Consider the following 18,187-nt stretch of genomic DNA (forward strand, 5'->3'; position numbering starts at 1 on the left):
TATTTGGCACCGTCTGCTGGAGTGTTTCCAGTGCGGTCTGTGCTGTAGCATCTCAGCTGGTGTTTTTTGTCTTCCATTTCCAAGCTACCAGAGAAATGACCCTTAAATTACATGCCACCAAACATCTGTGAATTGTAATGACACAGAAAAAGAAAAAGGACAACTGGCAACCTTTTGCTTCAGCTATGTGTGTGTGTGTGTGTGTGTGTGTGTGTGTGTGTGTGTGTGTGTGTGTGTTTTTTTAGCTCATTCACTCAGTCATTTTGCTGTTCCCCTCGGTGACTGATGCTGCTAATGGTCGTTAAGATGCTAACAGGCTTTTCAGATTAGCGCTCCAAAAGCTGCTTGAGGATTCCTCCTGGTCCCAGATGTGGAAGTCTCTCTCTCTCTTATTGGGAAGTTTGGTTTGACGAAAACATGTGGTTATTCCCACCGGGAATCTCACATTTACAGTAAGACGACTTTGAAAATTGAATTAAGTAATGTCATGTTTGTCATGTGATGTGTGTATTATAGGATACAAAAGTATGTTTTGGTGAAGGCTTCGCATTAATGCACATGTTGATTTCCATATGAGACCGTGTGTGCGTCGCTGTGCGTGAGTTATGGCTTTAATTTTCCCCTTTATGTGACTGTAAATGAATGCTATTTGAATAAAGCTACTGAGGCTCGTAAAAGTGCCTGTGTTGAGATAGTGGATCTAGTTAACTTCCTTCTCACATTCAAAGCAGAGAGAGCTGATGGGCAGCGACAGAGAGAGCTGAAAAGAAAATTATTCCACTCCTCTCCATCAGTTATCATATCTTTAAAGTCTGGTTCAGACCGTGGATGATATATATTTGGGGTCTTTTTTTTGTGTGCCATCGCCCTTAAAACTGACCTGAAAGATCAGGAAGAGCAGCACTACATAAAGTCAAAGCGTAATGTGGGTGGAGGCCCCAGTCATCCACATTTCCACTTCAGCCAGCCCTGCAGCAAATTTATTCCTATTACTCATTTGATTTCTTTTTCAGACCGTTGTGGAAAAAAAAAAAAAGACATTAAAGGGCCTCGCTCCAAAACGATATATCAATTCTAATACATCAGTTTCAGAGAGACCTTTTGCCAGCTGACATTCAAAGGCAACGTTTTTTTTCCTCAAACACAACCAGAAAATGAACCAATTTGTGCGGAAATATAAAATGATTCTACAGGAAGTCTGTTGAGTACTTATTATGTAGGCATTAAGTGCTGATTTATTCATATAGCCTCATTTTAATATGCAAATGTTCAAATATTTAGAGCAGAAGACAACAGGAAAAAAAAAAAAAAGCAACAGGTTCACTGCACGTTTAATCCAGTGTTGTGTTGTTCCCGTCCCTTCCTTTTGGGTCAACACATTGAAATATATCTGCACAATAATTCCTCAATATTAACTCCTCCTGTGGCTTTTGAAACTCTTCTACCTTTAATCAATTCTTATCAAAAGAAAATATGTCAGGGATGTAGGGGTTTGTCAAAATCCTCTCTCTCTCTGTGGGCAAAAATATCTAGCCTACGTGAAAATAACTTAACACCGGCTGAAAAACGAAACGTCACTAGATGAAATGTTCCTCGCGACTCTGACAGTTTTGAAATGTCAACATGCGATCAAATACGTGATTACTTTACAAGCGCAGGCCTCGTCTCAGTGATTTCATGAAGTGTCTCTTGGGTCATCAGCTATTTTTACCGTCACTCGCCATCTCTCTCTCTCTCCTCCCTCTCTCTGCAGTGTCAGGGCACACAGCAGCAGTAGCAGCAGCAGCAGCAGCAGCATTAGCATATGAGTCAGAGCACCAGAGGGCGACACATGTGGTGACGCTTGGTCTCCATGCAAAATGAGCACAGCAGAAAAAGACAGCTGACTTGCACGTCAGGTGTCATCTACCTCAAAACCTGCTCTGTGTGGGTGGATTCTGAGGGTAGAATGAAGTTTCAGTATTTTAAAACCATAGGATTTAACCTGCTCTTTCATTATTATTATTATCATACTGTATATATAAACTGTCACTTTTGTCAACCTTCTCCACTGCAAAAAGGCAGCCACAGCCTCTGGTTTTTGTCCTGTTCTTTCTTGTCTCTCCTTTTGTTTTCCATACCGGCACACAAATCAATACTCGCCAAATTCAGTCAGAGAGGGTAAATAAGAGCCTCTGTTTCCAGCAAGGCGCCTCCAGCTGAGGAACTCATTTTGCTCTGCTGATTCTTTTCCCCACTAAGCTGACAGAGGCACTGTGGATGAACTGAGGAGCAAACTCCTGTCGACCAACGTGAGAGTGATATTCACTGTCACTCAAAATTTTCTGTTTCAAAAAAGGGGAGCAACATCATAACCACGGAAAGAAAATAATCTTCTGTTTAAACCTTTCAAAACTGCACCGAAAATGACAGTTATAGCACTGTATAGCTAGAGTTATAAACACTCATAAATGATCATAATGCTTTATAACAATAATCATAACACACTATAAAGCATTTTATCATGACTTATAAGGTCAGGTATTATAATACGTTATAACTGTTAGTAACTCTCTGACAATGACCACATCGATAATGCATTATTAATATAGTTATAATGTGTTATAATTGGCTTATAAACGTGTATAACTATCATTATAAACACTCATTAATTATCATAAGGCTTTATAACAATAAGCATCATAGAGAATTTTATAATGGGTTATAAGGTCTTAGTATTATAATAGAATTATAATGCTCTATAATGTGTTATGCTTATTGTTATAAAGTCTTATGTGATTTATGAGGGTTTATAATGATAGTTATACACATTTATAAGCAAATTATAACACATTATAACTATATTATTATGCTATTATTAATGCATTATCGATGTGGGCATTGTCAGCCAGTTACTAACAATTATAACCTATTATAATACCTGACCTTATAAGTCAAGATACAATGCTTTATAGTGTGTTATGATTATTGTTATAAAGCATTATGATCATTTATGAGTGTGTATAACTATAGTTTTACAGTGTTATTACTGCATTACACCTCATTATAGGTATGGTTATAATGTGTTATAGAGATAGGCGTCAAGTAAAGTGTTATCGTGTTTGTATTCATCATTTGATCATTATACATCCTTTGTGTTTGTTTTTTCACTGTGTGTGTGTGTGTTTATCATGTGCATGTGCAGCAATCTGTTTGTATACTAAAGGGCATGTTGTGCAGCAGTTATTATAACCTCTGCAGGGGAAAAGTGTGCAATGAGTAACTCAGCAGCCTGTGAGCTCATGCACAGATGATTGCACCACCTGAAGCTTTGTGACTAATTGACTGATTGTTTGTCTGCAAAGAGCAGCAGCAGCAGCTGGTTTCAAGTTCAAGGTGCAAATCCCGTCACGGACGAACGTGACCTCCCACCAGTCTGGTAAGAAAGTGAAGGCTAGTTTCCTAAAAGGCCAAGAATAACAGAATAGGAAGTGCTTTATAGCAAATGGGACTGAGGCAACCTGTTCCTTTAATATCATCCCAATACTAAAACTATTTGCAATACTGATTTTAAAAAAAGTAGCATGGTTGAGGTAGAATAGAAGTTTCTGGGACAGTCTGCAGGTTATATTTATGGATTCGCTGTTTTATAGAGAAACGGTGAGATGAGCACGAGAGGCTTGATGACATGAGATATAAATCATGAGCCGGTGTCAGAGTCATTTACCATTTTATGGCACAACATGCTTCTTGGGCTGCTGCTGCCACGTGGGACAGTTTCATTACTTCGACAGGTTGTGAAGGAGTCGTTTTCCCTCCTCTGAGCGTTTATTTAGCATGAAACTAGAAGATAATTGTTTAAAATGTATTTTCTTACTTCTCAGACTGATTTTTAGTCAAAACCAGCTGGGGTTTTAGTTTTACATTTGTTTCATAATCAGACAAATGGTTATACTCTCAAACTGGAGAGGTTAAAGTGACAGTTGAATATCAGGATTGAGCAGTTGTTTATTAATTAAAGTTGTACATACAGGGATTATATTTGGCATCACTTTGGATTTGCCGAGTCGTGTTTCAAGGTGCACTCACTGGCTCTGAGTATATTAAGTACTAATGATGGTGTGATATAATGTGTCCCTTTAAATCGTTCACAATTAAGAGTGAAGTGTTAACAGCTTAAAGGTTATTGTACTTAATGATGCAGCAGCTTTTGATGGCTGCTGGTAAATAACTGCTTCCCTGTTTTTAAATGTGTCTTTCGCTTTAGAGCCGCTTGTTTTACGCATCATTTATCTCTCTGCATAGTTTATATTCACTGACCACTCCACAGAGCCACGACTCCTGCAGGTCGCAGCAGGACGGTGTGCAAAGTTAAAGATTTGAGGTTTTCAGATTAAATCGCAAAAGTAATAGTTAAATTAACTTTAATAAACTTTAATTGCCCTCAGATTCGCAGGATTTTCTGGGAGGTTTATGGTTTATGGTTTAGGATTTATCCCTAAAATCATCTCTGTGCTTTGACCGAAGACTGAAGAGTTTGATCTTACAAGAGAGAATTATAGCATAAATACCGATCAGCAAAACAAACAATAACAGCACAGTGAGTTAGCAAAAAGACTTGTTCATGTCAGGTTCACATTTCTGATGTTACCCATGATGATGTGAAAGCTATTAGAAATATTTATTTAAACTAAAAGTGACACTAAAACTAAAATAGCAACAGGTCTTTGCACAACAGCCTGAACAAGGGCAGATATTTATTGTTTTTAATCTATTACAGCAAAAACTCTGCTTGTCACTGTGAACTCCCAGCAGTCTGATTCGTGCTGGATGAAAAATTAAGATGAAAATATACTTATACTTCAGAGAATATAATTAGGCTAATATCTTTTTTTTTTTTTTTTAATCTTCTTTAATATCCATTTTTTAAAGAATCTGCCCTCTCCATCTGTGGATCCACACATCCTATATAGTACACAGAGGTCTCCATTTAAAGTTAACCAGCAAACGTTAGCCACCTATAAACTGTGCTGCACAGAGCAAAGATGAGGAATATGACTCGTTATGTGTTATTTGCATGACAGATGTTAAGGTTTGTCAGAGACTCCTGAGGAAGAAGTGATTTTGGGTCATTCCATGAAAACTGTTAAATTTGGGCTTCGGAAATTTGTGTTTTTTGATCTTAACGTTTTTTGTTTTTGTTTTGTTTCATTGCATGCAGAACATGTAACACTTGCAAAAAAACATATTTTTCAAGCTCAGACACCCTTTTCTGACGGTCTTTTAGCACATTAAAACCCAGAAATCAGAGTTTCTTTTTCCACCCCGTCACAGGACAAAGGTTAACAAATTGAACAGTAATTTTAGATTAAAATAAGACTAACAAAAAGTTATTCACTTCAGAAGTTGTCTTTTTGTTCAAAAACAGCAATAGTTTGTTTAAATTATTTTTTTTAAAATCTTTTTATTTTGGTTAAATCACACTGTGACGGGGTGGAATATAGTGTGACGGAGTGGAATATTGTGACGGGGTGGAATGGACCAAATTTAAGAACATACTGATAACACAGAACAAAGTGTTTAATTTGATGCTGGGGGAGGGAAGTGTGAAAGTGATAGAGATTTAAATATTTTATACTAATTCAATATGAAGAACAGTGCCACCCATCACAATGATTCCACCCCGTCACAGGCTTTTGTGTGACGGGGTGGAATGTGACGGGGTGGAAAATCTAAAGCAATATGGCCGAATTCCTGGATGTGCTAAAAGCTAACACTGCAGTTAGCATGAAATTACATCGTAAAATTAAGGATTTATACAAATGTAATTTGAAATTTTGATTTAAAAATTGTTTTCCCCACTTTTTGTGTGTGACGGGGTGGATATGCTATGCTTAACAGAGAAGGTTTTGAAAGAAAAATTTACCAAAAATGTTCTAAAAGAAAAATCAGAACTCACCATTGTTTGCACTTCCCTCCTTCAAACTCTTGAATGATGTCACTTCCTGGTTCCTGTTTCCTTACAGGAAGTTTATTGCATTTTGGCGCAAAATTACATTGGTGTGACAGGGTGGAATATGAAATTGATGGACATGGAGAAATTATGCTATTTTAATACAAAAATATGACATTTTAATATAATTAACACATTTCCTATTAAGAAGAAAGTATTTCTAACTATAAGAACAATAAATGTTTGAGATTTATTTGATATTTTTTAAGTTTTACATTACAGAACGAGAAAAATGGTCAGAGCGGGCATGAGAAAATGACTGTAGTTTAACACAAAAAGTTATATATGTGCAAATTGTATATTTATTATTTACTTTTATTTTACCTCATGCTAGAAAGTAAACTTTAATTAATGGCTTCAGACACTGAAAGTATTACTGACAGTTTTATTATGCCTCCTATACCTCTTTGAATGTTGGGGACCCAAATTTAACAGTTTTCATGGAATGACCCTTTTACAGGCCTCCATCTTGTGTTATTTAATCACAACTAGCTCTCATCCTTAACTCCATCTCCAACATCCATTCTGCACAGTTCTGAAATGTTTATTATGTTTCTTTACAAACTCTGAAGTTACACTAACTTTAATTTATTCTGCGTGCCCTCCTGCTTTCCAAACATTTTTCTTTTCCCCCAAGAAGCTGTACACAGAATACTCATTTACATTATCTGGGCTAAAATGAAAACAATTTTGTAAACATGCTGATAACTTCAGTCGTGGCTGGAGTTAATTTTGTGCTGGATTAAGATAAACACAGACTGTTGAGTTGACGGACTGCGGCAGCTTCTGGACACCTATTTTATTCAATTTCAACAATACACCATGCAAATTAAGTGTTACCTGTTTACCTCTTGGACCTTGGCCCCCCAATCATAGTCTAACCAGTTAAACCACACGATTCGCTTTTCTTCAAACGTCATATGTTCTCAGCGTGGTCACGGCGGGGGCTCAGACTGTCGGCTTTAATTGCCGACGGTTTCAGCTGAGAAGAAAATGAAGGAATTTCTGTAAATGAATGGAGCTGAGTCTCATCATTGGATCATGTTGCTGATCCAGTGGTTAGTCTGCGATCGGTCCTCAGGTGAACCATCTGCCCAGACAGACAGACAGATGGCCAGATGGCCTAACATATTTACTGGCCCTGGGGCCCCCACACACGCAGACAAGCCGAGAGGAAAACTGGAGGCTTTCCACATCAGCCTCATGCAAAATAAACACACACAAGCACAGAGACTGGAATCTGACTCTCTGACTTTACAGCATCAAAAGGAAATGGCTGAAGTGAGACAGGAGCACGGGTAGTCTTGTAAAAAAAAAAAAAACTTGGAAAATAAGCCACAGCGATGCCAGTTAATTAGACACACTTCTTCAGGTCTTCGTGGTCCTGTTCATCAGAGTTTGATTGATGGTTTTCACACCAGCCAAGATTAAGCGAGTTTGAGACAAACCATCTGCTGTTGTGTTACATGAAGCGGAGTCACGACTATGTGTGAAGCTTTAAAAGGTTCAGATACACCACTTGAGTTAGACTGCCCCCGATGACACGGCAGTTTTCAAACATGTCAAATACAAGAAGTGTTAAGAAGATTCCTCAGAAAACACACCAGTCACATCAATGTTGATGTTCAGATACACAACTTATGGAATAATGTAATTATTGTTTTGTTACTACTGTACATGTGCACTGAGCACTCGAGGGTGTAACCATACACAACCACAGATTTTTGATTTCATTGTCTTTGTTTTGGGCTCAACTACCTGTAAAGTTTTAAGTCAGTATCTTGCTGACACACTACCATGCTGACAGAGAAAACACACGCACACACACACACTGTAAAAACAAGACCTGCACAAGCTGCAGTATTTGAATCGCCACTAGAGGCCAGCTCCAAAAGTAAGTACAGTTACCCCAAACTCTCATGTTAAAGGGATAGTTCAACATTTTGGCAGATTGGCCCATTGCCATAATCTCCTATAGTCATAGCAGTAGGTTCGTTACCTTTAATTGTCGGTGCAAGATATTTTTAGAACGGCGTAGCAGAGCGGCGAGCTGCTCAAAGCTACGCTACGGAGGCTAATGGGATTTCTTGGTTTCCCTCATCAAACTCATCAAATACACAATCCAACAACTCCAAAACGCCCTGGTGGACAAGTTGTGACCTGCACATTCACCACGCTATGAGATAATAATGGAACGTTACCAGACAGAGTTGTTTTAGAGGCAAATTCATGCAAAACCGCTGATGTGCATTCCCGTTGGGGGGGCCAATTTGCCAAAAATGTTGAACTATCCCTTCAATATATCCAACTTTAGAGCAGAAATAAACCCATCTACATCTACTAAACCACCATGGACTGAAGTCTTGGCTCCACACACCATTGGACAATATTTTTTTGGATTAGCCTGGAGCTAAGTGGAAACAGGGACACAGTGGTGATGTCTATAAGCAGCCATTCTCTGAGCTTCATAGCCTCTCTTCATTGAGTCTGTGTATATCTTTATTTACAGTCTACGGCTGCAACTTGTTAACATTCTTGTCGTCTACATCTTTCATCCTCCGCTGGACTCAGTGGGACCAGTGATGCCCTGAAAATGGAAGTTATAGTTTGTAAAAGTCCTCCAGTCAAAGCACATTTTGTCTCCACCCTTGGATGCAAACTACAGTAGCGTACCACCGGCAGCTGTCATCAGCCCAGCTGCTCCAGGTCACACAACAATAAACTGTGATAATAATAAGCTGCTTGAACTGATGACCTAGGATCTTTTTTTTTTTTACAGAACTGCAGTCTCACTGTGCATAAATCCACACATTATCTGATTGGTTTGAGATCAAGAATCCAAACAACAACAGAATATTTTCCAACACCGTCCCTCTCTGCAGTGTCTGACCTGTGCTCAGTCTGCCTCGGTTTCTTTTACAGCCTCTGAGCTCCAGTTCTTCTTCTTATCTCCCAAGTCATTTTCCTTTCCGTGACTTTGTAATCAGCTTCTCATCATGACTGTCTCCAGCCCCTCTCTTAATAGGTTTCCCTGTGGCTAATATCAGCTCCTTGTCTCTGTACACCATTAGCCTCTTTAATAAAAGCGTGACCCCCATCTGCGGCCCCGCTTCTGCCTCCCTCTCGGCCCATCCAAAGCTCCAGACATCACAACAGAGGGGCGATGGAAAATGTCACATCTCGTCTTTATTCAATTTGATATTAGCTGTTATGGCTCCTCTGAGGCTCCGGCACAGCTAACGCCGGAAACTGTGATGGAAGTGGGAGCTGCTCACTTGTTTCCCTGCTTTGTTTTCTTTTTTTTTCTTTTCTTGAGCTTGTGTTTGTGGTGTTTTCTGAGAGTTTCTTGCACATGGTGGGATCATAGTATGGGCTCAACATAACAAACAGGAGCCTGCAGATTCTCATCTCAGCAGCTGTTGTAGCTCAGTGGCAAAGAGACAGACAGGAGATGTTTTAGAGGCCCAGAGAGTTCAGGACTATCAGGACGTGTCGCTCAGGCACACTGGGCCCGCAGCCGCAACACTTTGTTCATTTAGCTCAGTCACTCACAGAGCATTTAGAACTGAACTTATATAATATGTATATTAAACAAATGCAAATGTCTGCTAATTACCCACAGCACCTTAAGATGAATGAGTGTGTATTAAAGAACAGGTGTTGAGTTTAACAGAAAAGACAAATGTATTAAAGGAGCATGAGATAATTTCCAAATTACTTGTTTGTTTTCTCTTCTACTTTTAAAAGAGCAACTATTGTTGCATCTGTTGCTCTATTGGACAAAATTAGCTGCTTATATTACCTGCTTTGTAAAAAAAAATGTCTCATCCCCATCAGTCATGATATAACATCATGTACTAACTAGACACACTGGCCTTGACACATAGCCATGTGACTTAGAAGTCAATTAAGAATGATTTAAACTAATAAAGTCTTGATTAATTCATATCAGGACGAAGATACAGCTCACGAAAAAAAAAGACTTTCATGCCAACAAAACAAGGAAGTTTTGCATGTTAATGCTTTTTTCATCCTTCTGACATATTAACTTTTGACTTTCATCATGACAGTAATTACTGCCTGTATTTCTGAGTTGGAGATGAATCTGAGGATGTTTCCATGAGTTACCTTCAGCACACAGGCAGAAGTTTGGGATGCACTGAAAGTGTCAAGGGCAGAAAGGTAAGTACAGGAGCCGGTATCAGCAGCGGCAGAGTGAGGGCGCACAGGTTAGCGGTGCTGAACGGTCTCAGCAGTGAGCACATGCTGTACAAGGAGAAAATGTGTTCGTCAGTCACCACCTGCTCCGTGCTCAGAGCAAAGCTAAACTTTTGTCACTCAGTACCTGAACGAGTTGGTGTGCTTTTTATATATAAAAGCTGTGTAGGCAGGAGAAGGTCAGAGCTTTTGTCAATGTCGAATTTAAGAGCACAAGGCTCTGATTACTTCCTGGGAGCAGTGCAGATCCAATATATACCAAACTCAAAAAAGGCTTTTTGCAGAAAATATTTTATTTTAGTTTGATTTATTTATTTTTTCTCCACAATGCTGGAATGAATCTCCAGAGCGACTGTAGTTACACTGCAGACTGCTTTGATATGAATGTAATTGCAGCATTGTTCAACAAGGTTGTTGCATAAAAAGGGGAATTATCTGGTCCCTTTGCAAAGCTCTGGTGGAAACACATGTTTTCCAAAAGTCAAGAGTTTTACAGTAACAACTATTATTTCTTACGACCAATTAAATATTTGTTCCTGCCAGCACTGCCATACACCGTGTTTTTCCCACATATTGCAGCTGCCAAATAATAAATAAATGCACACCTGTGCATCAGTATAGTGTCGACATCTGCACAGAAGTGCATCATTAAATTGGCAAGGAATAAATACACATACATCTACACCTGCACCTGGCTGATGCCTCAGCATCTTGTACGATATGTGAGACAGAAATTGACACCTTGTTTAGGCTTTTGCTAACAAAGAGTCAGGCAAACCATGCAACCATTAATGGCATCGTTTTGGCTTCAGGTGCAGCATGATGCCTGGCCTGCTGAAGTGGAGAAAATGTTAAATGGAGGAGGTGTACGACAGCATAAAAAGCACAGCAGTATCCCTCAACCCTCAACTCTAAACAAGAAACCAGCAGAAAGGCGTAGGAGTCGAAACACAATCCTGTGCAGATGGTAGAAATCAAACATCTGTGTGAAAGGTATCAGTGTGGGGTGTATGGACAGGAATACACAAACAGATCAGGACATACTTGAGGTTATGATGCTCATTAAAAATTAATCAAACATGCAGTTTCTCTCCGAATTCCCGCTCAGTGTGGGCTTAAGTCCTGTGAAGTCTGTAAAACCATTTAATTGCTTGAAACCTGTCTTCCCAGCTGTATCATTACTTCACTACTTGTTCCTCTGGAGCTGTAATCGTGAGCACTTCAATAATTAATGACAAACTATTCTTCTAAGTGCTGCTCTGGAGCTTCGGTTCCAACCGCACAACTTTATTACAGATGTGTCCAAACCGCCATTTAAAGGAACACTAACCCATCTAACAAAGGCTGTTATGAAGGAAGTGTTTTCTCCTGCAGTTGAAGGGAAACCCTCCAGCTTTTTTCTCCACAAGGACTTTTTGCCCCTTTATTTTACAGTGAGACAAAAAGCTGCGGCTCAGAGACCTCTGACACCGCTGAGCCCGAGCCCGCAGGGAGATTTGGTGATCCAGCCGTGATTGTTTTTCTCTCCCACTGACACTATGATATGAGAAAGCCACTTCCCAATGTATCTGCTGTGGAGAGCTGTATGGATGTGATGCAGTGAGAAAGCACCAACATAATGTGCAAAACTGAAGCTTTTTCAAATGCAGACTATGGTCTGGGCCTCATTGAATGTTAGCATGGTTACATTTCTGTTTCACAATCACTATATAGGTAAAAACTCAAGGCAGATCTTTAATGCAGGTGTAACCGGTCTGCGTTGTGTTGTGTTGTTGAGGAACGAAGGACCACAGTTCTCTTTTTCGGCCAGCAGGGGGAGATTTATTCTGCGTACAGCAATATTATTGTTAGTACAGCACAGCACTCTTCTTCTGAGGCCTTGTCCACACGAGCCCGGGTTTTTTGAAACCGTGAACATATGTTCCCGGTTGTATGTCCTGTCCACACGCAACCGTGCTTTTGGAAACCTGAAACCGTGGTTTTTTGAAACCGGAGTCCAGGGTGGGGTTTTCGGCCGGGGTTGGTTTCACCGGGTGCGTGTGGACACTGCAACCGTGATTGTTTTTCTCGTTTATGTCATAGCTGCACACGTGCTGATGTAAACACTGCCAGCCCGCAGAGGTTGGTTGCAGAAGTTGACGTGAGCTCGCAAAAATGGAGGTGACAAAGTGGATTTTTATTATTTCACTTTTCTTTTTTTACATCATCTAAATGCTAGGCTATTTGTATAGTTTTTCGATGTGAAAAATATAACGAAACGGTCGTCAGAGCGATCCTCTTGTCAGCTCCAAACTCACCCTCAATCACAGACCACAGCTGGTTTTCCACAGCATCATTTACAGTAGGAGTGGCGCTACAGATCAGCGGGGGCTGCCGGTGTGTTTTAAAAATGACAGAACTACTACAGTAGCGCCGCAGTTTCTTATTCCCCACCTTGTTTGATGTAGAGTTTTTCGGGATGATTTTCATGAATGAACAGGCAATAGCCTATGTCACTGTCAGACCGGGTACGACGGGGGGGGGGGGGGGGGGGGGGGGGGGGGGCTATGCGGAGATGAACGGAACGAGCCAAAAGCCGAAAATGTATACGTGACGTCCGCGGTCGATATAAAGTGGATATGTTTCATTCATCCATGTTTTGACACACAACAGCCAGTGATAATGAGTTGAGCCGCACCGACAGTCATGTGGCTCAGCAGCCAGGTGATGCACACAGCACAACAACACAGCACACAACAACACACAGCACAAGAGTCAAGACACAGCGCAGCAACATGTGCAGGCTGCTGCAGCAGTGCACGTCAAAGGAACACCGCCGAAAATAAAATAAATAGGCTACACCTAGTTTTTAAATTGTTTTTGCGCATGTTTTCATCCATAAAATGACCAAAAATGACACTATAAGCGGATTTCTTGATAACGAATTATTTAAACAGCATTTGTATAGAAATGATTCCGTCCCAAGCCTTTTGATCCATAAGCGGTTTCCACTGTATTTTGATTGGTTAAAACAGCCTTCCACACGTGCATTGCGTCACTTGGTAGCGGATTCCACGGTTGCGTGTGTACGCAGTGTTTTTATTACACCACTCGTATGGACGCGGAGCAAAACTCCGGTTTCAAAAATACCCGGGCTCGTGTGGACTAGGCCTCAGTCTCACACACCTCTCTTCTCATCAGCCATTTTTCGGACTGCAGGGGGTAACTCCTAATCTCATTCTCATGGTCATAATACAATCATCAAACAACCCCCCATGACCCACTGGCAATATTTTAGTAAGTAAATAAGAACACATATGAACATCAACACCAAAAAGGGTGAATAAGAAATGTAAAATCATCACAAATGCAATAAAAAAGATACACAAAAGCAAATGGGAGCTCACCTGCGTACAGCAATATTATTGTTAGTACAGCACAGCACTCTTCTTCTCAGTCTCACACACCTCTAGAGGAGGGGAGGAATAACAACTGCATGAGAGACTAGCTTAGCTTAGACTCACGACCGTCACTCGGAGCACCGTGCAAAATACACTCACAACTGCACACATAACATACCCATTCACTCAAGTTTAGCTCAAAAAACCATGGCATTAAAACCGCCTGGTTAAAACACTAAGAAAACATACATTTCACACTATTAACAAATATTTTAAACACTAGCACATTTTACCCCTACCTCTTCTCATCAGCCATTTTTCGGACTGAGAGAAACGGCGCGACGTGCACAGGATGTTGACGGAAAGGAAGGGTTACGTTACCAAAATAAAACTAACAAAATAAAAGCCCCCAAAACCGAATATTAAAGAAAAACATGTATTAAAACTAAAAGTTGTAATATAAAGTGATTTTTGGTGAAATGAAATGAAAAGAACCCATCGGTTACACAGGCTCACAGGAAGTCAGTCAGACCAGGCAAAAGGCAGTGGGTCAGTGAGGAAACTGGAACTATAGACTGAAGACAACGAGACACTGGAACAAATGATACTAAGAATAAAGATGAACCAGCAGAGGAGACACACGCCACAGACTAAACACAATGGGAGGTGAAGACAATGGGACACAGGTGCAACACACAAGGAGGCGGAGACGACAATCTCAGGAGTGGAGAAACACACAATGGCAGGAAGTGTGAAGCTGAGACAAGAGGAGAGATTAGAAACACCAAAATAAAACAGGAAGTGAAAAACAAAATGTAAGAAAATCAGGTATAAAACTCAACATGGAACCTGGACTGACATAATCAAGCACCTGTTGCATGTCTGTCAATGCAGAGGGAGGACGCAGCGGCCTAATGTTTCTTAGATTCCTTTTTTACTTATTGATTAATTAAGTTGATTTTTTTCATTTCTCTCCAAGATGAAGGTGTAAGAATATAAAATTAATTGAGATTTGTGACTGTATAAATAAAACTGACTTGACTCGATTGATGGGGATCAGTAAACAAGATAAGTAGATTGTGATGAAGACATGAGGGCGGCCATCTTGCTCTTCTTCTTCTTCTCTATCATTTCACCTCAGTGCAACTTCTTAATGGTGTTTGTTAAATCTTTGAGAAAACACACATTATACTCTTTACTCCCCTTTAAAAAAAAAAAATATTATTATTATTTTTATAGTGAGAACACAAAAGAAAAGATCAGAAGAGAAGAACCGGGACGATGATGACACCGACACAGCATGTGGTCCACATCGCATCGCGCTGCGTCTCCTAGAAACACAACTAACTGCATCCATGCTCCGCCTCCCGCCTCACCACCCACATCAAACACACACATACACACACACACCTGCCTCCGTCCTCATCTACTCCCTGCCTATACCATCTTTTGCACTTTCTCTCCCTCCCTCCCTCCCTCCCTCCCTCCCTCACTTCCCCTCCTCTGCGGGTGCTGATACAGTGCACTAATCACCACCATAATAAATCAATGGCCCAGCCAATAACCATTACTTCAAATTAGAGCTGCTTGCTCCTGTGAGGGAAAGCAGCTGACACCTTCATAAAGGCGCCTTTCATTAGCGGCTATCGACCTGGCCGAGCTAGCACAGAAACCTGCAGGACAACACGCGCAGTGGGAGGCGGGAACAGCGGGAGGGATGGAGGGAAAGAGGGAGGGAGAGAGGGAGGGAAAGAGAGAAGAAAGAGACAGACTGCAAGAGAAAGAAAAACCAAAGTTGTTTCCAGTAAATAAATCTTGGCTGCAAATAAATTCCCCCTGCCAGAATTTATCCTCCTTTAACAGATGGGATTGGGTTCACTGCATCTCAGAGGCAGAATTACTGTACATGTGTGTGTGTTTATGTGTGTGTTTATGTGTGTGTGTGTGTGTGTGTGTGTGTGTGCACTTGTTTTGAGGCAGGAAGGGGATTGGAGGATGCATAAAATGGCAGCCTCTCCGTGCCTCTCTCTCTCTCTTTCTCTTTCTTCCCATCTCTTTCACTCCCCCTCGATCTGTCGGAGGCACAGAACTGGTGCATCGATGTAGGTCACATGTAAATCAGCGCGGTGGGTCGAGTTGGCGTTGCCTTCCCCGGTGGGATGCCCCAGCTGAGACATCATGCATCATCTCAGCTTGCTTATTGTAAGGCAGCCACTCTCACTGTTGGTTTATAGATCACTTATGTAAGGGCAGTCTTATGTGTGTGTGCTTTTATTTATTTATTTATTTTTTCATTTGTCAAGAAGGCTGCTGTTCACTCACTGACCCACAGATGGCAGTGTGGGATTGATGGTCCGTGCTGCTGCTGCTGCTGCTGGTCATCACTGTCCGGTCTGCTGCTCGAGATGGGAAAACAGGCTGCTTTAGGTCAAAACACACACACACACACACACTCTGAATGATGATAACAACCCCGGACAAAATAGCAACACTGACATCAAAGGGACTTTTATGCAGAAGGAGGTTCATTTGATTTTTTATTTGATTTTTTTTATTTATTTATTTTTTTTTACCTCTGCTCAGTTTGAGTGTGGGTGGTGGGTTAATTGCTGCTCCGTGCTCGCGTGAAGATAGCGTGGTGGTGGTGCTCACCAGAACGAATCACTCGTGACGCACTACTGCATCTCTGAGGGAGGGGCTCGGCCGGCGTGCACCGTGCATTATCTCCTACAGTCAGTCAGTCAGCAAGTAGACGGTGGGAAAATCCTCCCAGAATCTTCTAGTATCTGTCAAATGGGTAAATTGTGGAGGGAGCTGATGCTGACAAACAACCTACTTGTTGTTGTCCTTCAGGTGTGGAGATTAATTGCGAGACCTTGTTGTGAGAAGAACAATCCCAAAACTGTCAAGGGGAACATTATACTTTCTCATGAATAGTCTGGATAACCTTTATAAATAAGGATTTACATAAGTTCAATTTTAGATTTTGAGCGGTGGTTAAATGGTATTTATGTGCAATTGCCCTGATCGCAGCCACTTGCTTAGACCATCAACTGAGGGGTTTATTGTGATTCTGCAGGTACAATAGACCTGCATGACTCCTGCATAAGGGAAGACTGAGCTTCTCAAATTACATTTCTTAGTTTTTTTTTTATTTCCGTGCAATTTGGATTTTCTCTGCCTGCATCACAAACCACAAAAATTACCTTTAAGAGGTTAGGGAGTGCGTCCGTTTTCCCCACACTTGAATATTATTAGCGATGCGCTGTAGTAGTCATGGGTCTAAAAAATATGTAGTTTGTCCTTAGGGTGGCACTGGAGCAAAGTGAGAAAATTAAAATTTAAAGCATGTGTGCCTATTAAAATTGTTAGATATCAGAGGTGCAAAGATGACAGTTTAGCCTGAGGTTGGAGTTACAGAGTTTATGAAGTGAAATGAGACACTGATAATAAGTGCTTCACGCTGCTATTGTAAACATGCTGCTTAGATTTTATGATACTTCCCACCGTCGCCGACCCTCCACCTCCTACAGTGTTCTGCATGTTATATTTTTTCGCATACTTAAAGCCCCAGTGTGTAAAATTGGGAGGAAACTGTGACATCCAGCGTTCAGATTCTAGTTTGCAGCGCTCCCTCACTCACTCGAGCTCACCCCTCCCATAGACAAAGTGACGGTGGCCTCCGAGGACAAACATGTTTGCAAACTAACCGCTAACTGATAACAATAACTCTGACCGATTAATACTATTGTGCACTTTGTACTTCACTCTGCAACATTGGATTGTTAATGCTGCTCAGCTGTAGCATCTGCTTTATAATGGCAAAAACAAAAAAAAAATCCTCCAGGTCCGGGCACAAGCCTCTAGTCACAGACACTCAAGTTTAAAGTTTAAAGTTTCAATACTTTATTGCCATGTCAACAATATTGTTAATTGGAATTTGTTTCAGTGAGCCTCACACACTGACATAAACACAAAATATACACCCAATACAATACATGATAAAATCAGAGTAAAGTGCACAATCAAAGTAATAATACATAGATAATCAATAAATATGGCACATTAAAACAATACCCTGCCCCGCTGAATGAACATCATCAAAGATGGCGATGCAACATGGCATGCACCGACCACCTATAAACAACTCATTCTAAACTACGAGGCAGCTTTCATTTGTATGCGATTGTGATTAGACTTCGGTAAATACATATTTATAAAAGCAATATTTAATTTTTGCTAATAAAAAGCCTAATAAGTTACACATTGTCCCTTTAATTATTGTAGTTCATATCTGGATTTCAAAACCTTTTGGAGCCCAGATAACAAATTGTAGCCAAGTATATATGTTGCTAATGGTGAGTAAAAGTTCAACTCTGAGTGTAGTCTCACTGCATTGTAGAACGAATCCTCTGCCATCTTCAGAACACACTGATATAAAATCAAATTTCACACTTAATTATTTCTTCGGTAGGAGAAAATGGAATTTGTTAAACAAGTCGCTTTAGAAAGAAAATACTATAAATGAGCCAACCTAAAGGTGCATTAGAGATGTAATATACGTATATTTCTATATCCTCCATAATATCCTACTGTT

The sequence above is a fragment of the Trachurus trachurus genome (assembly GCF_905171665.1).
Source record: "Trachurus trachurus genome assembly, chromosome: 15".
NCBI lineage: Eukaryota > Metazoa > Chordata > Actinopteri > Carangiformes > Carangidae > Trachurus > Trachurus trachurus.